The sequence below is a fragment of the Tenrec ecaudatus genome, chromosome 9, assembly GCF_050624435.1.
Source record: "Tenrec ecaudatus isolate mTenEca1 chromosome 9, mTenEca1.hap1, whole genome shotgun sequence".
NCBI lineage: Eukaryota > Metazoa > Chordata > Mammalia > Afrosoricida > Tenrecidae > Tenrec > Tenrec ecaudatus.
Window position 1 is genome coordinate 95,586,980 of NC_134538.1, and position 24,445 is coordinate 95,611,424.

Below are 24,445 nucleotides of genomic sequence, written 5' to 3' on the forward strand. Positions count from 1 at the left end.
TTTATTTTTAATGTTTAGGGCAACAGCCCTAGTAGTGAAGTAGCTTACATGTGTAACTGTAACTGCAAAGACAACAGTTCAAAGCCAGCTGGTGTTCCACGGGAGAAAAAAGAGGCTTTCTACTCTCACAAAGGCTTTCTACATTCTTGGAAACCCACAGAGGCCCCTTCTACCCAGGCCTCTTGGGTCACCATGAGGCGGAATCGACCTGATGACAGTGATATTTTTGGTAGCATATTTGTGAATACGTCCAGCACTTAGGGACTTATTTTTTTCCATCTGGGTATATAATTTAGATTAGATTGAGGGGAAACGGTTAGCAAGTTATGGTCATACAATCCTCCATATTGTGAGATTCAGTGTAATCAAAATAATGTTGATGTCATGCAAAGAATTTTGTTAAACAGATAACAAAATCATAAAGGATGTTTACTCTGTAAAGCAACAAGACTACTACAGCATTTCCTTCATTTCTCGCTAATGGCAAAACTACCACAGCAGAATAATTTCCCATCACTTAATCCTGACGTGATATTGTGTGTCCTTCAAGAAGTATGAGAAGAGATGTTGCTCAGTTTCCTTAAGTGTTGCTTTAACAAGGGAATTTCCATAAGGATTATGTAATAATTAGAAATAGCTGCATTGCTAGACAGGAAAGCCTATCCCAACAACAACAAAAAATAATCTAGCTCATGAAGAGGCTCCTTCCCTTCTGTACGGGCATCGAATGCCATTTTTTTTGGATAGGTGTGTTTCAGTGTGCCAACTGGCTTGTACTTCTATGATGTATCAAACACCATGAGTAAATCCTGGCCCCCCAAAAAAATGGTGGGGTGAACTTTTTGTCAACCTTAAAACTTGTCGCTGTTAAGAGTATTTGCTCTGTTCTCCCTTTCACTAGATTTCTATTTATGGAAATATCTATACTTTAGCTTCCACTCCACTCCCCTCCCACCCCCCCAGGATCATATTATACAGGTTACAATTAAATCGATTTTAACAGATCCTGGTTGAATTCTGGGCTACTTAATCATAGCAGCTCCTAGTATATTTGATCACCCCCTTAAAATGCTCATTGGCAATCACTTGTAGTTTAAATATGGTATTCACATTAACGGGAAAAAAATCAAACCAAACAGAACTTGGTCTGAACTTCGATAAAAATTGGGAAATCGTGTAGTACTACTTCTCTCTTAGTAAGAAAAGGAATGACATAAAAATAAATCTCTTAAATAAAATAATTACTGATAAAAAGCATGAATATAAAAATTCATGCAAACTTGGTAAGGTCATAGTAAACATTACTAAGACTTCTATATAGTCCATGAACGTCCTGCCATCACTCCGACACATGTGTCTGGAAATCGCCTCCCCATAACATAACCAGGCCTACAGCCTATTATAAAACTTGACCTTCATTCCAGTCTAGCTAGTGTGAATCAGAGCAAACAGCTGACACAAGCTGGTCCAAAGGAACTCTCTTTCCAAGGTCAGGGCTGGAATTGAGATTCAGAAGCTTTGTTTCCTCTCTTCTGGCCACCAGCACTGGGAATTACTATAAAGCAGGATCTGAGGTGACAGGGCGTACCTAACACAAACAGAAACAGCAAAGCCAGTCTACAGAGAGTGGAAAAATCCAACAGCTGTGGAGAGAAGGACAGAATCGAGATCCCATGAGGAGATAGAGAACTAGCCTTGTTGAGAGAAATATCTGATCAGCTTTTGGGTCCCTATTAGACCTAATTACACATTTGATCTTAGCTTCTGTAGAGATCACAGTATTCTCAATGTAAAATTCTATTTTTTAGCGTACATCTATTTGAGTGGAGTTTTCTTACTTTATCAACTACATATTGACCATCTTCCACAAGATGTGTTGCATTAGGTTAAATCTGCTGCACAAGACCTCCTTAGAATTTGAAAAGAAGGATGCTTCTTTGAGGACTAAGAGATGCCTGACCTAACCATGGTATTCTCCATTGCCTCATATGCATGTGAAAGTTGGATATTGAATAAGGACTATTGTAGAAGAATAGATTTATTGGAATTGTGGTGCTGGAGAACAATATTGAAAGGACCATGGACTGCTGAAATGACAAACCCATCTGTATTGGAAGAAGTAAAGTCAGAGTGCTCTTTAGATGCAAGAATGGCGAGACTTCATCTTATAGCCTTCAGCTATATTGTCAGGAGAGGCCAGCTCTGGAGAAGGTCAGCACCTTGGTAAGGTGGAGTGGCAGCGAAAAAGAGGACGGTCCTCGAAGAAATGGACCGACACAGCGACTGGGTCAATGGAATCAGGCACAGGAACACGTGTGAGGATGGTGCAGCGCCGTGCAGTGTTTCCTTCTGCTGTGCACAGGGTCGCTATGGGTAGGGGAAATGACTCAATGGCACCTAACAACAACAACAACATATATTGATCATCTTATACACAGCAGGTACTATCTAAAGCACTGAGATTATAGCTATGAAATAGATAGGGAGACAATGAATAAGAAATGAGATTTTTCAGACAGCAATTAGTGCTGGGACATAAATGAAATGTAGAACAGACAAGTGTGGGAGATATTTAATACAGCTGCTATGAAGAGGTATTTGGATCTGAATCCTAAATGACAAGTAAAAAACTAACGGCAATAAACAGTAATGGAGGGCTGGTTGTTTTGAACTGCTAACCTTGCAGCTATAGCCCAATGTGTAGCCACTATGCCAACAAAGATCCACTTGCTAAAGCAGAGCAGAGCCTAAGTGATTTAGTAGGAGAGAGGTTGGAGACCATGCAGCGTGGTGTGGCTTATTAATTGCAGTTAGGATTGTCAGTGAAGAAGGATGTCAAAAAAATAATTTCATACTCTGTTAGGAGTGAATGAAAAGGAGTTTTGCTGAGGATTAATACACTTCTCAACTGGGCAGCACTATGTAAAAATACAAAGCACTCTGCTGTCTCAGAAATGTGTTTTTATGGACAGAGAACAAAGAACTGGCAGTGAATTAATGAGTGATTCACCTTCAACTTTGGATTCCTTTGAAATGTAAAGGTCAACCTTTTGGCCAGGGAGTAGTAACTTTACCTGCTAAGTGAGTAGCACTGGTTAGTTCAGTTATAAATGTTCTTCCTAAAAGCAAATTGTTTATACCCTGTCCTTTTGCTTCCTGGGAATGCACTGACCCTGTGATTAATCTATTCTGAGATAAATGCTTCCATGTTTGAAACTATTCCCCCATCTTGATCAAGATTTTGTTAGTGGATGCTGTTCACTCACAATAGACTCTTCTGCAAGAACTTTATTTTCCAGAGGAGCTTACAGTATTACCTTGCAAATTAATAGAACTTTTCTTCAGGGTGAGTAGGTTTCATGGGGAAAATCTTGATGAACAAGAACACATTCAGGCTGTGTTTATTTGGTGGTTTTTTAGCAAAAAGAGGAAGTTCAGATAAAGAATTATTAGATAAGTAGGCAGGTGAAGAAGAATATAAAGTGGTAGCAGCCTGGAGAATGACAGAATAGATGGGAGTTGATTTTGAAATGATAATTTTGTATCCTGCTGAGTTAATTTAGAGATAGTATGCTGCAGGAAACCAATTTGCTATGTTGGTGACTTTCAGTGGGTTTCATATACCAGTCAAAAGAGGCACCCCACTGGGTCTGTTTGACCCCAAAGCCTTGTTCATCTAACTTACTGTACAGAACAATTAACTTAGATCAGAAGCATTCTAAAATTAGTCACTAATTTTCCAGACTGTCTTAAAGGAGGTCAGGCCAGAGACACAAAATATGGCCAATAATGGGCCATCGTAATACTTCAGGTACTCAGTAGGAGTCCTCACATGGCTCCAGATCTCTTTTCTACATGGGCTTCTCCATTGTATAATGACAGTTACAGCAAAGCAAACTTAACTGCCAGATACAAACCAGATCCACAATAAAACTATAAGGGCTGTTAACACAGATAAGAGACAACAAATTCAAGGTTTTTGTTGTTGTTCTTGTTGTTTTGGTGGTGGTGGTAGTGTGTGTTAAACCTTAACCAATAGGTTTGTAGAAGCAAAAAGAGTTTGTAGAGCAAAAATCCCAAATTAGCTTAGCAGGTACCATGTGTATGCCTGCTGAGGGACTATCAAAGATAATGCACCTCGGAAGTCTGCTTCGGATACCAAAATGTGAAAGAAGAAAATCTCATATTCTTTTAGAAGTTTTATTGTGAAATAATATAGTTTTAACTAGGTAATGCTAACTCAAAATACAAAGCATTCTGCTGTATCTATTACATTTTAATGTATAAAAAACAAAGGAAAAGTATGGGTATAATCATTGATTCAATCTCAACTTCAGAGTTCTTTGAACTGTAAAGATGGCTATTGGGGAGGTGAAGGTGTGCAAGTTTTAGTCCCAGGTAAGTGGGGTCAGCTTGCTCACTAGCACACATTCTTCCACGGGATACACTGTTTGTGCCACGGCTGCTGGCTCTCAGAAATATATACTGATCTCACCTTGGAGATGAGTGTCCCCATTTTTGAAAATTCCATCTGCCAAGAAAATACCAAGGTTCTGGTTGGCACAAGAACGTGAGTCGTCGTACAATTAACTAGAATAGAGAATGAGAAACAGTTTAAAGAGAAAATTAAAGTCTTTCTTTGTACATATAAGCATTTTAATTGTACATCTAAAAAGAGATGTAGACTAGACATTTGGAACTAGAGAAGAAATCAGGACTAGAGATGGAAATTTTAGAATCATTAGTATCATGGATTCTTGTATTAATTCAGGGAACCAGAAAGGGAAAGAAAATGGACAGGCAAGAAAGCCCAAAGCCCAAATCCACAGTACTTTAGCAGTTGAATAGAGGAGAAATAAGCCAACAAGAGAGAACCACAGAAAAATAAATGAAATAGAAAGAAAGTCAGACAAATGTGGTGTGCCCCAAACCAAAAGAAGTGAGCGTTTCTAAAGAGTGATTAAATTGGCTACCAACAACAACAACAACAAAACGCTTCTTAGGACCGTCTGTATTCCGTTTCAGGCCTCAACCAATGTGTGATTCGTATGGATGTCTGACTCATATTACATCTCATATATAAATAAATAAATATACATAAACCAAAAGTTTTAGTATCTTTCAGACAGACCCAATGAGCCTTCTTGTAATGAATTAAAATACTAAGATTAGTGTAGGCTCTAGTCTCTAGAAAAATGTCCATAAAGATTTTTTATTTTAGAGATTCACTTTGAAGAAGGGTTAGAGTAAGCTTGATGGATAAAATTGAGTGCTCAGAGCCTGGCGCAGAAGGGAGGTGGTTGGGTGTGACAGTGAAACATGAGGCTTCGGTAAGATCTGCTTGACTGGAGGGGGAACAGTGATTCATAAGAAGCGCAGTGAAACAATCAGAAAGGCAGCAATGGTTTAACTAAGGGAGGAGGGTAGGGATAGGTGGATGGAGTATTCCACCTGGGGGCTGGGGAGTTGCTTATTGGAGCAGTAAGAAGAGGCGTTAGCTGTACCCTGATATCTCTCAGCACTACTCTCCACCGCGCCCTACCCCATCCCCCAAATAAACATCCGATCAAAATAAAAACAGCATGCTTTCTAGACAAACACTTCAAAGCACCATCTCTGGTGCCAGATCCTAGCAGACTGCTGTCCCAAGCCCTCCTTTACATAAAAGCTAGTGTGGTAATTAATGGGTTGAACTTCTTAATAGTTGAGATCTTGAACTCTGAAGAGTCCCCAGCTCCTTTAACCTCAGTTCTCCCTGTTATTAACCGTGTAGCCATATCTACAGCATTAACACCTCTAAGCCTCTCTTTCCTTGTCAGTAAGAGGAAGATTATAAAAGATACTTCAGAAAGTTGCACTGAGAATTCAATGAGAAAATGGAACAGAAACATGTAGCATAGTTGGCTTGTAATTACCATTCAAGAAAAGGTGTTGCTTCCTGCAAAAAAACATGTAGAAGCCAGTCTAGCCTCCTTTGGGTATCAAAGGGAAGAGAATCCATCTCTGTACCAGCCCAAGGCCAATGACCCCAAGCGAGAGGTTAGACATCCCGACCACGCAACATTCTTTACCCTATTTTGACACAAACCGTTCTTCCCAAGACACTGCTTTCTTTATTGAGTCCAGTAATCTGTTAATGCAGCCACAGACAAGACTCACAATTAAGGGAGGTTATCATGCAAATGTACAAATTGCCACAAATCAAGAGCAGAAAATAGTAAGATTACAGTTTTGGGTCCACCCTAGTGTCTCTCCTGAGCCAGCAGCCAAGTGTCTCTTTGGTCCTCAGTTTCTCAGCCTTTTCCCATGGGTCAGACAGCCCTCCGCTGCCCTGCCTCACAGTCCCATAGTTTTGGCACTGTTCCTGCGTTCTGTCTATTGCCTGCACGGCCTGGCTTCTGCTGACTCCCCCATGTCAGGCAGACAGGGATCTTCAGTGTGCTGTGCTGGGAGCTCTTCTTCCTGGATGGTCTCAGGAATTCTTTTTCATGGTTCTGCAATGGCTCTCTTATACTCAAAAAATTCACTGCCATCCAGTTGTTTCCTACTAATCGAAACGCTATAGCGCAGAGTAGAAATGTCCCTGTTGGTTTCTGAGACTATAAAGCTTTGTGAAGGATGAATTCATGGCAGCTAGTAGTTTTGAACCGCTGACTGTGGGGTTAGCAGCCTAGCGCATAACCCGCTACGTCACTCGATTTGGTGGGAGTTATAGAGACACAAATAAAAGAGCCATATTAAGAAATGCCAGGGATTCTGCGTTTCCCACATGGAGAAGCCGCCTCACCGCGTAGTTATGATGGCATGTGGAAGCCGGAGCCGCACCTCCCGCGTGGCCACTCCAGCCAGCTGAGCCCCTCAGATGAGCGCTGTCCCAGGCCAGCCCCAGCTGCCCACCCACCAGCTGCAGCCTCACCAACTGCGGTCGGCTCACCCGCTGCTGCGCCCCGACAACCCGGTCTGATGGCACCGATGGCGACCAAGGCAGCGGATGTGGCTGTGGGCTCTGCTGTTGGCACACGCTGGGCCATGCCATCACCAGAGGCTGCAGCGGGGGAAGTGGAGCTGAGCCCGCCAGGCCTGACATCACTTACCAGGAGCCTCCGGGAGCCCAGCCGGTGTACCAGCAGCAGCAGCAACAGCAGTTTGGTCCTTGCCACTAAGATGAAGCAGTTTTTGGAATGTGCCCAGAACCAGGGCGACCTCAAGCTCTGCGAGGGTTTCAGTGAGGTGCTGAAGCAATGCAAATTTGCAAATGGATTGGCCTAATCACATTCAGATCGAGGAACTGGGAAATACATCTCTCATGACCAAGTTAATTTGGTATAAATTGATAACTGATAGTAGCCATGTAACGTGTACAAGTTAAACCTCTCCTCCATCATTAATCACTTCCTTGCTTTCAGAATCACCTGGGAAGAAGGCATTTTTCTGTATTGAGATGATGTCACATGTTTGGGGCTGGTTTTGTGTGACCCCCTTAATCTAGCTGTTATGATATAATTATTTGAATGAACAAAAATAAAGTTATTTTCTTCCAAGAAAAAAAAGAAATTACAATTAAAATTTCATAAAGTTAATCACTGAGAAGCATGATACTTAGGTTGCTAGTGGTAGTACCCAAATTCAAATACAATTTGTAGTGACACATTTATTCAGTCTTAAACAGGAAAATAAAAAACGACGAAGACAAAAACTAATCATCGGATAAGGAAAATTATTTTCATGAGGCCATAATGGTGTGCACAGATTCAGTCATGTGACTACATAAATGGGACAGAGGACCACAGTCACAAAATCAGATTGGTGGCAGATCAATTCCCCCACTGTTGCAGGAATGAGCATAGAAGTGAGGAAGGGGCCATCATAAGGAAATGTACACATCTGTGGGCTTAAAAAGCTCGCAAAATTGGTTCCGACCCTCTGACCACTTTGTTTGGGGTATGACTCCTGATCACATGACCCAATCACTCCAATTTCCATCAAGGGAATAAGCAGTTAAGTTCCTAAGGGCTAGACTGTCCCTGCATGGGTTGGCCAAAGGAATCACAGAAAACACACCCTGCCTGAAGGCAAAGCTTCTTATAAGTCAACGTCAGAATGAACTCAATGGAGGCTGACTGAATGCCTGGGAGACATCAACTCAATTTTGAGCTCCCAAACTGAGGAGCTCTGGTGGTGTTATCAGCAGTGAAGTTGCTAACTACAAGGGCAGCAGTTCGAATCCACGACTCTGAGGGAAAACAATGAGGCTGTCTAGTTCAGTAGGTTTATAGTATATGAAACTTACGGGAGTGTTGTACTCTATCCTATAATGCCACTATGAGTTGGAATTGACTCGATGGCAGTGAGATTGACCGGTACAGCCTTCTGCTTAGTGCTCTCATCCAAACTCAGTTTCCAAGTAGACCACGCCTTCCATTGCTCTGTTTCTTTCAGACGACCATGTAGACCAATGGGTCTTTTACTATGCTACTATATAAAATGCATGTTTGAAGGCAATGAGAATGTGTTGTTTCAAAAAGAGAAAAGTAGGGATTTTTCCCGATTAAAAAAAAATTACTTTTTCTATCCTTCTGCCCTTCTATCTTCTTTTCTTTCCCCAAGCTCTTTCGGTGAATGAATTTCTGAGCCTTTTCCGAGTGGTCAGTTGCTGCGGTTCAAGGCCTCCACTCGCGTAGGGAGGGAGCCTTTCAGCTCACTGTAACGCCCAGACACCTCCTCAGCTGATCAGTTTACAATTACAATAGGCAGAGTCAGTGAGGCAGCTTTAAAATCCAGCCTCGTGGTCAAAGTACGACCTCCTGGAAGGACAAAATGTTCTGTTTGTATAGCAGAAGGGTGTGGTTTTTTCAGCTAGTCAAATAATCCGAACACAAAGGCCGCCAGATCTGCCGGCACTGCTGTATCTGACTCAGCGGAAAGCGCTGGGAAAGGAAGCTCTTTCTTAGATTTCAGAGCCCCACAGAGCGACACCCTCCCCACTAAGTTCCAACCCAGGGTAACAGGAAGGGAGTTTTATCAGTTACTGTGCACACACTCACACACAAGCAGAAGACAGCAGAAATGCCCCCAGGCGAGTGCCTGCCCATTTACAGCCACTCTCCAATCTTCTGCCCTTTGGTTAATTCATTCAAGGAAAACGTGGCCGCTCTGCCGACTGAAGGAGTCTCCGACTGCGCCAAGGCACCTTAAACACTGCACAAGCAAACATCCCTGGTTACCGGTCTAACTACCATGCTATCCTATAGATGCTTCGTTTGTTGACAGCTAAAACACCTGCACTTTAGAAGCAATATATTGGTGCCTTGCACGTGGCGTGATCACCGTGTAACTGCAGTGCTAAAATCTAGTGGTGGAGGCGGGGGAGGGGGGGACGATTAGGTGGTGCATATTTTTCCCCTGCTCTGTGCACACATCCACTCTAAAAAACACTACCATGTTCGGCTTCGTCCAAACAGAGTACACTTTAGGAAATGGTAGGTAGGTCACTTAAAATCCCCTGGCCCTTATTTCTGACAAAGAAGAGGAAAGTCCGAATCACTCAAAATCAGTTGCTATTGATTCAATTCCTCTCATAAGTGCTCAACTTTTAATGTCACTAAAATCATTTTGCCTGAAGACTCCTTAGCCAACCTTACCCAAATAAGATGCAGAAGCTTATTGTGAAAAAGATAACATTGCTCTTAATAGTCTATCTGTAAGATAAATGTCTACTGAAGTTTATATTCTAAGAAAACATACTATTAATTAATATACTTGAATGAAAAAGAAACACCTTACCAATTTAGCTCCCTTAAAACATCATAAAGGAGATTATTTTGTAAGCCCAGCCATTTATTTAAGGACTTTTTTAACTCTTTATGAATTATACCTAATACCTGTTTACAAAAAGTTCAAAAAGTATGCATAGATAGGTGTTGCTAGGGGGGAATTCTTGGTAGACTAGAACTACACACTATACTAGGGTTTTCTATTGAAAGAAGACTTATTGTGAAATTTTAAAATAGTTTTTTATTTGGGGGGGTTGTTTTTTAAAAATATTTTTTACTTTTAAAAACTTAAGTCCTTAAAAAAATAAATAAAATTTAGTCCAGCACACACTTGTGTTGATAGTTGGCCATTATTTAAATTTTGATACACTGTTAAATGTTTTATTAACTTTTTAAAGTTTAAATGATAATTGGAATAATAAATATGCCTTACACTCTTTGCCAAAATTATAATAGCACTCTCTAGAATGGTCACGTTAAGGCCTTTCATTCTGTAATTGAATTTCATGGTTCCTTTCTTATTCTAGAAGATACGTAGGAGACAGTGGGAAATACCATATGATTAACTATACAACCTATTACAGTGTGATAGTGGAATTCCATGAAAGGAGAGGCTTTTCACATTTGCAAGGCAGTTTGAGAGTATTTAAGTTTAAAAATACTATCTGTGGAATTAACCTTTGCTTTTAGAAAATGTGGATTCAATCACCCAGTTCAAACCCACCAGTTAATCTGCAGGAGAAAGATGTGGCAGTCTGCTTAGGCAATGATTTACAACCTTGACAATCCTATGGTGCAGTCAAATGCAGCAGGTTTGGATGGATAGTCACCTCTTAACAGTGTAGAAAATGTGCTGTTGGGTGTCGTCCAGTCAGTCACAACCCAAAGCCACTCTGTGCATACTAGAAGGAAAGACTGCTGGGCCCCACTCTATCCTCACAACTCTTCCTAGGCTTGCGCCCATTATTGTTAGCACTGTGTCAATCCATCTCACTGAGGGAATCCTCTTTTTGTTACCCCTTCCCTTTACCAAGCATGATGTCCTTCTCCAGGGTCTGGTCACTCCTGAAAACATGCCAAAGTATGTAAGACGAATTCTCGCCTGTAAAAGGCACTCTGCCTGTACTTCTTCCAGGACAGAGTTGTTTGTACTTTTGGCAGCTATATTAATCCAGATTGACTAGAGAAAAAATTCATAGACATCCATATGTGTACAAGAGCTTACCTGTGGTACATACATACATACAATGAAGTCCTATGTATCACAGTGATGAACTCATGAAGCACACTGCCACATGGGAAGAACTGGAGGAAATTATGCTAAGTGAAGTAAGCCAAGCACAAAAGTACAACATGAGTCGGCTGAGGTAAGTTTATATATATATATATATATATATATATATATATATATATATATATATATATATATATATATATATATATGAGAATAGAAAGGTAAGTGCACAAGGGGCACAGGGAAAAAGCTACTGTATACAAACACTCCAGGGGTGAGGTCCAGGTAGTATGGCAGGGGCCAGACCAAATCCAGGGGTACATATGGTAGCCAACTAAAAAGGGGGTGGAGGGAGGAAAGGGGAAAGAAAAAAAGGGGCAATAGGGCACTGACCCATCCAAAGAGAGGGTTTTGTTTGTGTCTCCACAGGGAAAGAGGGACCAGATATAAAGCCAGTGCCAGAGGAATGCAGTGTGCCGGCAAGGAGTGGGGAGCCAGTGGAGGGGCCTGAGGGCTTGGCCCCCCACACCAGCTATGTGGACAACTGCCCCTCACCCCAGAAGAATTTACTTAAGAGGACGGCACTGAAGCTGCAGCTAGGGGAGAGGAGCATGTCTGATCAGAGCAAATGGGAGCAAAAGAAGGGGGAGGAAGTGAGAGTGAAGCACATCCTAGCCCATCAGGCCTGGAGGACGATAGCCCCACTCTGAACAGCCAACGGACAGAGTGGACAATATGGCTGATCCCACTACAAGACATGCCATCCCTTGATGGCCCAGGGCCTGAAGGTGGACAACACTGGAGACTCAGTGTCGGCACTGGCCCAGACTGACCCTGTGACACCGAGGCAAACCACTAAAAACATGTGGCAGAACAACCATGGGAGCAGAGCAGGGAACCCTCGAGGGAGTACAAAGGACAGACTCTGGGGCCACAGCATGGTACCCCATTGGACCTGACTGAAGGACATGCCTAGACTTCAAAAATCAAACCTTGATCTATTTACAGGTTTTTCTTTCTTTAAAACATTTTTTTCTTTTAATTATTCTTCTATGGGTAATTGGTTTCCTTTTTTATTGTCATCGCTGTGTTCTCACTCATCTCCTACCTTGCTATGTTTGATTTTCGGTGCATATTATTATCTCTACAGACCTATCTAGATAAGATAGACTGGATGAATAGTCTGGAGGAGAAAACAACGGGACTAATGGGTCTGGGGGACACAGGAGAGGGGGAGGAGGGATTAAGGAGGTGGTGCTGACCAACCCAGGTACAAGGGAGCAACAAGTGATGCCAAATCAGTGGCAAGGAGGGTGTGAGAGGCCTGGTAGGGATTCAGCAAGGGCAATGTAACCTAGAGAAATACTGAAACCCAAATGAAGGCTGAGCATGATAGTGGGACAAGAGGAAAGTAAAAGGAAATGGAGGAAAGATCTAGGTGACAAAGGGTATTTACAGAGGTCTAAAGACTGGAATGTACAAATATAAATATATTTATACAAGAGTGTGGGGAAACAGATCTATGTGCATATATTTATAGGTTTAGTATTAAGGCAGCAGATGGACATTGGGCCTCCACTCAAGCACTTACTCTATGCAAGAACACGTTGTTCTATTAAATTGGCATTCCAGGATGCACACCTTCCCGATATGATTGCTGAAGAAAAATGTGTGCATAAGCAAATGTGTTGAAGAAAGCTGATGGTACCCGGCTATCAAAAGATATAGCATCTGGGTATTAAAGGCTTGAAGATAAACAAGCAGCCATCTAGCTGAGAAGTATCAAAGCCCACATGGAAGAAGCACACCAGCCTGTCTGACCACGAGGTGTAGAAGAGACCAGTTATCAGACATCAAAGAACTAAAAATCATATCAGTGGGTGCCCACCTTTCTGACATGATCAATGAAGACAAACGTGTGCATAAGCAAATGTGGTGAAGAAAGCTGATGGTGCCCAGCTATCAAAAAGATATAGCATCTGGGGTCTTGTAGGCTTGAAGATAAAGAAGTGGCCATCTAGTTCAGAAGCAACAAAGCCCACATGGAAAAAACACACTAGCCTGTGTGACCACGAGTTGTTGAAGGGATCAGGTATCAAGCATCAAGGAACAAAAAATCATATCATTGTAAATGTGGGTGAGTGCAGAGTGGATACTCAAAGCCCATCAGTAGCCAACTGGACACCCCCTTAATGAAGGGTTGTGGGGAGAAGATGAACCAGTCAGGGTGCAGGGTAGCAACAGTGAAACATAGAACTTTCCTCTAGTTCTTAAATACTCCCCCCCCCCCCCCCCCCCGCCCAACTACCATGATCCCAATTCTACCTTACAAATCTGGCCAGACCAGAGGATGTACATTGGTACAGATAGCAACTGGAAACACAGGGAATCCAGGACAGATGACTCCTTCAGGCCAGTGGTGAGAGTGGCGGTGCCTGGAGGGTAGAGGGAATTTGGGGTAGAAAGGGAGAACTGATTACAAGAATCTATGTATAGCCTCCTCCCGGAGGGATGGACAGCAGAGAAGAGGGTGAGGGGAGACATCGGACAGCATAACATATGACAAAATAATAATAATTTATGAATTATGAAGGGTTCATGAGGTAAGGGGAGTGGGGAGGGAGGGGGAAAACAAGCAGTCAATATTAAGGGCTCAAGTAGAAGGCAAATGTTTTGCAAATGATGATGGCAACAAATGTACATATGCACTTGACACAATGGATGTGATGGATAGTGATAAGAATTGTACGAGCCCCCAATAAAATGATTTTTTTTAATGAGCACATCAGGTTGAGTAGCTTTCTATTAGTAAAACAAGATCAAAATAAAAGTATGCATTGCCCCCCCCCAAAAAAAAGAAGAGTTTTATATAAAAGAACAATTGCATATTGAGGAAACATCCCAGCCCGGTCCAGACGAAGGCCATAAGTCCAATATAAGCCCATATGTCCGATACTAGTCCATAATTCCTCTTTAGACCCCTGCAGCACATGTAATGATGCTAAATGCAGAAAGATCACAGGCCAGTGGGTAGAAGGTCTGGGGATCCAGTGGCAGTGAAAGCACCTCAATGCTAGTGTGGGTCTCCATGTGTTTTCTCCAGCTCTCTGAATGTCTCAATAGCGGGAAAGGGAAAGCAGAGAGAGTGGGTCTGGCCTCCAGTGAGCTATTTATCTCCATCATGCCTCCAAATGAGGTCATCAAGCTGTGACCTGATTGACAGGCTAGACCCCACCCCTTTCTCTAGATGACAGGAGATTATGTAACTGCCACAGCAGTTCTTTCAATAGTCTTCATCAGCTCCACAATTCAAATGCATGAAATCCACTTGTCTTCCATATTCAATGTCCAACTTTCACATGCATATGAGACAACTGAATGGTTAGGGTCAGGCACCTTTTCCTCCTCAAAGTAATATCCTTGCTTTCCCATATTCTGTAGCAGTCTTGGGCAGCAGATTTACCCAATACATGTCTTTTGATCTCTTGACTTCCATGAGCATTCATTGTGAATCCAAGCAAAACAATATTTTCATATTGTTTGACAAATTCCACATTTCCCCATTTATCCTGATGCTACTACCTATTGATCTAGTTGTCACTGAGATGCATTTACATTGAGTTATAATCCATAGTGAAGGCTACAATCATTGGTGTTCACCAGCAAGGTCCTCAAATCCTCACTTTTAGGAAGCATAGTTGTGTCATCTGCATATAGCAGATTGTTAATCAGGCTTCCTTAATCCTGATGTAGCTTTCTTCTTCATGCGATCCAGATTCTCTGGTCATTCGCTTAGCACACAGATGGACTAAGTATGGTGAGAGGACATATCCTGGGGCACACCTCTCCTAGTTTTAATTCATGCAGTGTTCCCTTGTGTTGTTCTTGCAACCGTCTCTTGATCCATGTACAAGTTCCACATGAGCACAATGAAGCATTCTTCTCAAGGCTCTCCATGTTTGTTATGATCCAGTCAAATGCCTTGGCATGTTACTATAAGCTAAATAGTGTTCAACATTCTGGTACTGCAAAACTCAAACTTACTGTCATCAATTCCAAATCATAATGATCTAGATAGTGTTTCTGAGACTGTAAATCTTGATAGGAGCACAGTACCACCAGATTTTGCTACTATCAAACAAACAAAGAAAAAAACACAGCAAATTCACTGTCACTAAGTTCATTCTGACTTATGACAACCCTATAGGTCAAAGTAGAAGTGCCCCTTTGGGTTTCCGAGATTCTTCATGGTTATAGAAGTAGACAGTTTCATCTTTTTCCCATAGTGCAGAGGTGGGGATAAAACAGACAGGGTTCCTGCTCTAGAGAAACATAGATCCTGGTAAAGAAAGACAGCCATTAAGCATACAAACAACTCAATGAACAAGGGAATACCAAGTAGCAGTCAGGGCAAGAATTGAATTAAAACAGAGCATCAAAATAGAAAATCATTACAAGTAAGGTTGCCAGACTGGCAAATACACGTACGGTACATCCAAATAAACTTGAATTCCAGGTAAAAAGGAATATATTTTTTCAGTAAGTGTACATCTCAAATATTGCATGAAATACTGAAATCCATTTGTTGTTTACGTCAATATCAAATTTAACTTATCTTCCATGTATCTTATGCCATAAACCTACCTGGGAGTCTACTTAGATCAAGGAGTAGAAAAAGTCTCTATGTGAATGAGATAGTTTCACAACACTAGAAACAAATACAGCAAAACGCTAATATATAAACAAGTATATATGCCTAACAGATAAATAAGAGATGTTTAAATCAAATTGTTGAGAAGCTACATATGAACCTCAGGCTTGTTCTAAAAAACTGATTTCTCCCCCGTAACAAAGACCTAGTTCATGCATATGTACACAGAGAATTGATATCCAAAAACATATGTGTTGTAAATAGTATCTATCCAGGATATATTTACATTTTCACCTTTGTACTACAAAAGTTAAAATTCATTTATCTTTAAGTCATAATTTTACTTGCTATAATATATCAGTAGATTTTTAGTAAGGAAGAGGAAGAGATTCAACAAAGCTTATAGAAATTGCTAGATTTCAAGATAAAAGTCTTGCTGACATTTCATTTTACCTGCTGAAACTCAAACACTAGGATTTCCATGAAACAAGAATGTCTTGGAAGGTGACTGAGTGGCATCTCCAAGAAAGAATGCCAACTCAAAACCTCTGCCAAACCATATCCCTTAAATTACTAGTCTACAGTGTTTAAAAACCAGTAAAATTAATTATTTGCCAAATTATTTTAGAATATAATTAGCTAAAATTCTGAGGACAGAGCTCTTCCTAAACCATGTTACTAGATGTTTCTCCGGTGGTTCCAACGGCTTGTTAATTATAAGCATTACAAAGAAAACATGCAAATTGAAGAGGCAAGTCTGCCTTGTGATGTGTTATTATCACTATCTCCACTTCTGTTTCCTCGAGTACTTTCCATAAATGCTTGTCAAGTGCCTAGTTTAACTGGAACTTAATCATTACATTTAAATCACTTGTTACTGTAAGCCTTAATGTTTTATCTCTAAACAAAGAGTGATAAAACTTATTACCTATTTCCTGAGACTGTCTTATAAGGTTAGCTTTGTAATTAGTTGAATATTATTTTTGATAAAATGATTCTGAAAATATTTTACCATGGCATACTTCTGAGTAAAACAATCCAGGAGGCAAAAATCTCAGAAGAGTATCTGCTTTTAATAGCTCTGAACACACATTTTCAAAAATTCTCATCCACTTACCTGATGTTTGCCTCTTGACCAGAGGCATGAGTGAAAGCAGAGGTAATAGAACAAAGGCTGTAAAAGGGAAGGAAAGGCGGTTGTTCTCGACTTTGTAACATGGGGTTGTAAAAGTAGGAGGGAGAAAGCCATCTGGATTCAAAGACAGTAATGAGGGTTAGCTGTTACTGTGCTGAGACAGGACTCCAAGGTGTTGACTGCGGCGGAGCGTCTAGATAGGTTTCTAAATGAATCCTAAATATGCCCAGAAAATGTGTGAGCCTTCCAACATGTAAGTGAATCAATAGCTTCCTACCTGGCCATCCAGACATTTTGAGTGGATGTGAAAGGCCTACGAGCCCTATAACTGTGTTAGTGGCCCTGGGCAATGTCCACTACGTAACCCAAACGAACCTCTCAAGCAGACACTATACTGAGTTTCAACTCACTTCCAGCAGGACTGAGATCTCTGTCCAAATGTGACCTAGTATCCATTTAACTATATCAAACAGAAACAACGTATTTCTGCTGTAAATACAATGGTTCATTTAAACGGTAGTTCATCTTTATACTGCAAATAGCTTCTCTTGATACTTGTAAATTATCCATGTGCAGTCAGTTCAAGGGTGCTATTCTACGTTTAAACCTACCAGCAACTCGGCTCCAGCCAAGGCTTCCAGCCTCAGACGCCACAGGGACAGTTCTACTCTGTCCCACAGTACACCTGCGAGTCCAGACTGACTCCACAGTAGAGACTCTGGTTGGTATAGGCTTAAATATTTAAAGAATTATCCATTTCTGTAATGTGGAGGGGCAGTAATTTTAATGAATCATTAATTAGACCTTTTCACAACCTCAAAGATGATATTTTCCTTTGTAAATGGGTAATTTTAAAAATTAGATTTCCTTTGTAAATTGACTTTCTTCAAAAATTAAGTAACTCAAGTTTCAAAAAGCTAGTGGTAAGACCTGGTGGTACAGTGGCTAACTGTTGGCCTGCCAATGGAAAGGCAGGTCATGTGAACCCACCAGCCACTCCTGGGGAGGAAATACCAGACAACCTGCTTCTATAAAGAAATCACGGAGGGAAGTTCTATCTCCCCTCTAAGATGATTTGAAGTCAGAATCCATTAAATAGCAATGGCTTGGGGGTTGTTTATTATTTTCTTTTTGATAGTGTTGAGAAGGTCTTAGAGTACAGGTTGGGCAGAAAACAAGTTGAGATTCACTAGTGTGGATTTGTTTATTCTACTGTATCTGTACCAATTAATTTTTCCTAGCACCTTAAGTTCTTCCTTGGAAGCCATGAAGCAATAACTTTTAATCAGAGAGAGATAAAACAAAGTTACCTTTCCACATCGTTGAAATGCTTACCTAATAAGAATGTATAAAGGACATTTTACACAATGGAAACCGTGTTAACTACATAATAAAAACCGCGGTAATTTACTTATCTCTTAAAGCTTTATATACTGACATGATAAACCTAGATAAAAACTCTAGAATATTGACATTTGGTAATATGAAACTTGACAATAAGATTTTTAAAAACATTGAAAGATGCACAGAACCAAGAGAATGATATGATATTAAATATAACAAAATCAGATACATCAGAAACTATTATCAAAATATGCAAACGGCTCTAATCTGGGGACTAGAAGAAACCGTCAGTAACCACCCTGCCCACGTAGAGGGAGATGCCCTCTGTACCCATCTATGGCCACCTACAGAACAACTGGGACAGAAGATGAGAAAGGTGAAGGGAAAGTCTAGAATTCAGAAAGTCAACAAGAAATGTGTCATGTTGCATGAATTTAGCATTATCCTTTTAAAAAGAATTAAATTTGTTTATTCTGAGATACTTGTAAATTCACAATCATTTGTAATAGATAATACAGAGCTCCATGTACACTTTACCATTTGCTCAATGATAACACCTTGCAAAATTAGAACCAGGACATTGTTGTTGATATAGTCAAGATACAGAAGTCAAGATTCCTTCACTGTAAGAATGCCTCATGGTTTTAAAGGAACTGACAACCGCTGATATATAATTTCATAATGTTATATAAGTGGAATTTTACAGCACATAATTTTTAGGGAATTTTTTCACGCAACAGTCTTTCCTTAAGAGATATCAAAGTTATTGCATATATCAATACTTTACTATTTTTTTCACTAAGTAATGTTCTATGATATGGGTGGATATACTACAGTTTACTCATTCACCTGCTGAAGGAAATCTGGACTGACTTTACACTTTCACTATTATGAGTAAGTCCATGATAAACCTACATGTACAAGCTTATACATGAACCTTAGTTTTCATTTCTCTGAATTGATGAATTCTCAAGAGTGTAAGTGCTGAGTCATAAGGTAGTTTCCTGGTTGATTATATTTAAATAACTGCTAAACATTTTTCCTGTGTGGCTGCACCATTTTACATGCCCATGAAAAATATATGTAATGTGATTTTTCAATATTTTCCACAACATTTGGTATTATCATGGGGTTTTGTTTTTGTTTTAGCCATTCTGATAAGTGTGCAGTCATATACTTATTTTATACAATATTTCATATATCTTTTGGCCATGCATTCCTCTGAAGTTTCATTGTTTCAATATATGGTATACAAGATTTCTATTTCTAACATCAATATAATTATTTTCAACTAAACTAAAGATATACTTTTTTCATGGAACTAAAATGGAACCTTTTGTTTCCAGTATGTTTTTGCATTTTTTGGTAATTGTGGTCAAATTACACAAAAAAACTGCTATTCTAACCAATTTTAAGGATAAAATTAAATGACATTAATCACATTCACTATGTTATGCAACTTGTCACCACAATTTTTTAAAAATTATCATCCCAAACAGAAATGCAATACCCCTTCAGCAAACCATCTTTTCCCTATCTCCATTTCCTGGTAACCACTGCTAAACATTTCCTCTCTATACATTTCTTATTCTATATAGTTCAAATAATAGCATTATACAGTGTTTGTTCTTGTGAGTCTGACTTACTTCACTTAGCATAGTGTTTTCAAGGCTCATCCACAGCATTGCATATATCAAAATTCATTTCTTTATAAGGCTGAATAATATTCCATTTTTCATATGTATTATTGTTTACCCATTTATCTAGTGATGGACATCTGGGCTGTTTTCACCATTTGGTTATTGTGAATAATGCTACAAAGAACGTTGTTGTACAATTGACTGTTGAGTCCCTGATTTCAAGACTTTAGAGAAGTTACTTAGGACTAGAATTATTGGGTCATATGTTCAGTCTATGTTTAATTTAAATGAGAAACTCTTTCCATTTTCCATTCTCAGCAGCAATGACACAGGTTGCAGTTCACCCACGGCTTCCACACTTGCCACTCCCTGCTTTTCTGACGACAGACATCCTAGTGGCTGTGAGGGGCTCCTCAGTGGTGCAGAAGGGCAATGTCCTCAGTTGCTAAAAGGTTGAAGATCCAACCCACTCAGCAGTGCTTCTGAAGAAAGCAAGGCAGTGTGTACATAAGGTCCCCCACATCCTATGGAGTTCAGTTCTATAAAATGTCAAGAGTTGCCAAGAAATGGAATTGACTTTATAGGAACTGGCTTGTTAGTGTGTGTGTGTGTGTGTGTGTGTGTGTGTGTGTGTAATGTCCAATGTGTAGATTGCTTTTGAAGTATTTACCTTTTAGCTATATTTGGTCTTCAAATTCATGAACACAGGATGTCTTTTCATTTATTATTTTTTAATCTCAACTCTTCTTTTTTTGATAACATATTCTTCTTCATATAATCCAGTTTCTCTGATGATTTGCTCAGCATATAGATTGAATAAGTATGGTGAGAGGATACAACCCTGCCATACACCTTCCCTTATTTTAAGCCATGCAGTATTTCTTTGTTCCATTCACACAACTGCCTCTTGATCCATGTACAAGTTCCACATAAGCATTATGAAGTGTTCTGAAATTTCCATTCTTCTTAAGATTATCCATAGTTTATTATGATCCACACAGGCAAATGCCTTGGCATACTTAATAAAACACAATGGAGAAGAAAATCCTTTAGCTGCCTGTATCACAAAATATTAATTCCTTCTCTGTGTTCTTGAAATTCTTTTGATACTTTTTCTATAATCTTTATCATATTATTATAGTTATTGGCATGCCTGTCTGCGTCCCTTATCCAATTCTGAACTCTCTTTAGGTTATGCCTCAAGCATCTTTATGTGCTTAGTGCTTATCACCATTAAGTATTGTAAGTGAATATTGTAGACAAACATATTTAAAACATATGCACAAGATTTGTAAAACTAAAATAATGAAGCCCATTCCTAAACCTTGCACCTATGAATATATATAAATTATTTACATATAAAACAACATTTTCAAATTTTAAATTTAGAGCTTTTCCCTTCCTTCTCTCCCTCCATTACTTACTATGCCATCAAAAGTCATTAGGCAGGCCAAATGCGGAAAGAATGCTGCCCAACAAATCTGAAGATTGCTACACATATAGGGATTAAATAATATATTGAGATCATGGACCAGGATCTGTCTTTATTACTCATGGCTGTAAATAAAGTGAGAGAGAGGAGAAGTGTGCACAGATTTACTGTTGTCTCCTGCGAATGACCTGGTGATGCTACGCACAGAACACCCAATGACGGGCACAGACCATGCACACAGCATGCTTTCTATACGCTATGCTACGAACACAGGTTTTTTTTGGGGAAATGGCTGATAGCAGGGCTAAGACAATGAAAGAACTGGGTAAATTCATGTGCAACATGCTACTACTCCAGGAAGTAAGGCAGTCCTCAAAGGACAAAGATGCATCAAAAGGACAAAGAAACCACGGTGAAGGGACTCCTACTGCTCAAAGCTAAAGTAAATCAAGCCTCAGAATAAATAATAAAAGTACTATAACAGAGCTCATGGGGTGAAAAAAGACGTGATACCTCCATTATATAAATAGTGAGTAAATAAGTCAGATGAAAAAAATCCTGATTCTTAGGGTACAATACTAACCAATAAATGTGAAAGAATAAAAACCCATAATTTAAATAAATATACTTTTAAAGGAATTTAAATAATAAACTAAAGGAATGAAAGCCAATATTCCTCAAACACTACAATAATACGTCAGGAGTCCTGGTGGCACCATGGTTAAATGCTTACTAATTGCTTATCGGCCAACAGAGTGGCCAATAATTGAAGCCCACTAGCCACTTTGAGGAAGAGGATGTGGCGGTCAGCTTCCACACAGATCACAGCCTTGCAAACTCCGCAAGGCACTCTGCCGGGTCATTTGCCTTGAAATCACTGCCCAGGGCTGAGGGGCAGCTAGAGTAGTAATCGGTCAGGGCAAGACACAATAATGGACGCCAACCCTTCAGAGCAAATGGGAAACAAAGAAAAGATGTTATCAAGTCTCAACATTTCTCTCGCAAAATAATTACCAACTCCAAAATTAAAAAGCCATCAGTACTCAGTAATAGAGGACTCATGGCCACCACCTTATTTAAGTGATCAAATTTAATATCACTAGTAATGAGGGAAATGGCATCACAAGAAAAATGAAGCATAATTTATGTGAGAGAAAACACACATACACACACATATATATCCATCCTAGGTATTTAATTATAAATTAGATAGATCCAAACTGAGGGACAATCTCTCAAATACTAATTAAAAATAGTACTTATTGGGACCTAATCACACATCATATTATTCAAAAGTTCAATTATATCAAGAAGAGTTACACAATCATTACCAATCAATTTTAGAGCATTTTTCTTCTTTCTTGTACTTCTTGTTATTAGTTCCTCATCTCCCCTCAAGGAAACCATTACTCCAGTGACGATCCCTATAGATTCATCCATCCTGGATTGTTTACACCAAAAAAAGCCAAAAACAAATAAAGCAAAAAGCTAACAACACTAACGAAATGAAATAAAGAAAAAGCCTCAATTGAAAAGAAAGCAGAAAATATTGAAAACTAGAATAACTTTAAATTGGGTCAAAGGAGAGATCAGGTGTTGAATTTTAGCCCACTGCATCTGCCCTGATCAACTTTCCAGTGAAATCGGCATGCTAGGCGGTTATTCTCAGCCCTCGGGGTTCACTGGAAGCTAAATCCACCTTTATTTCTCTTTCACTTAAAAAAAAAAGGTGATGATTTTTAAATGGGTCAAGCGTGGGATCAAATAAGATGTCACTTTTTAATCTAACTACATCTACTATAATCATCTACAATACTTTCTGTTGCCTTGATTATGGTCAGAGGGAATTCACCGGAGGCTTAATCTATATGTAGGACCTGCAAATAGATTTTGGGCTTCCACTGTCATCCATAGGCGTCTGCAAATCAGATTTGGGTTACAAAATACTATCCTTCAAAAATGGCATAATCACAAAAGTTAATGAAGGACAGACAAACTGTTTGGGACTAAATGAGACCACCAGCTCTAGCACTTGACTGTGGATTGGATCCTTCTGTTTTTAAGGACATTATTGACTCATCTGGTGAAATTTGGATGGAAGGGTACACAGGATTTTTTATTATTCTTGCACCATTCCTGTGAATTAGAAATTGTTTCAAAATGAAAAGTTTAAAAGAAAAAGTAGTAACCCTGGACTATGACTCAGGTGCTTAATGAGTCTAATTGTCAAACACACTTACAAAGTTATTTAATACATTTGTGCAACCACGTTTAAACACTGTGAACAAAACAAATGGTGATTCACCACATGCCTCACCCATGAGTTACTAATACTGTTATTATTAGTACCTAATATTCATTAAGCACCCACATGGTTGTAACTAATGCAGTAAAATCGATTATTTCCATGAGTAGGAAATTAAAAAGGCACATATGCAAACATAATACTTAAAAGGGAGAGAGAGAGCTATGGCTGAGATCTCACAAAGCCAAATCTAGACTCAGATTCATCCTCTCCCTTTTAAGCCCGGTTAAAGGAGGCACGAATCCAGGTATTCATACATTACCAAATTGCAGCTCTGTAGCTTAAAAGGAATGACAATGACATCCTGTCTGTGGTTATGGCCAAATTAGTATTACTCTACACCTGTGAAACCATAGGTCATAAGCATTTAGGCAAGGCTGTATAATCAAAGTGGCGACACTAACTGGAAATATTGGTGATTGCCAGGATGCAGGACAAGCCCTCTGTCACCTGACTTTCGGTTATAAAAGGCACCTTAGCTCAGAACTCACTGACATAGAGTCCTTTCTTTCTTTTGTCAAAGAGACAAAGTGAAGTCTCTCAATATTTTGATATAAAATTTGTTTTTAATTATTTCATTATTAGTACAGTGAATTTTGTTTCTCGTGAATGCTGAACAGCTTTTATAAAAAGACAGCTCATAAAAGTAATGCTATTTTGGCAAAATATCTTAACAGACTTGCTTACACATATGCAACACTGAAAAGGAAAAAAAACAGACTCACTGATATCGTTGATGCTGGGTTTCCCAGCGTATAAATCATTACAGGAGTAGAAAGCCTCATCTCTTTCCTGCAGCACATGTAGCCCATATGCCATCAGGGCCCTTGGACACATATGAAGAACTTTAAATTGTCTTACAATCCAGAGTTCCTAAGTAATTAAGAAAACTCACTGCCATTTAGTTGATTCTGACTCATACTGACCCTAT

The 24,445-nt window shown here is 39.7% G+C and overlaps 1 pseudogene; it reads left to right on the forward strand.

Moving 5' to 3' along the window:
- The first annotated feature begins 6,799 nt into the window (after window positions 1-6,799).
- Window positions 6,800-7,269, forward strand: LOC142456450 (coiled-coil-helix-coiled-coil-helix domain-containing protein 2 pseudogene; annotated as a pseudogene).
- Window positions 7,270-24,445: the final 17,176 nt, after the last annotated feature.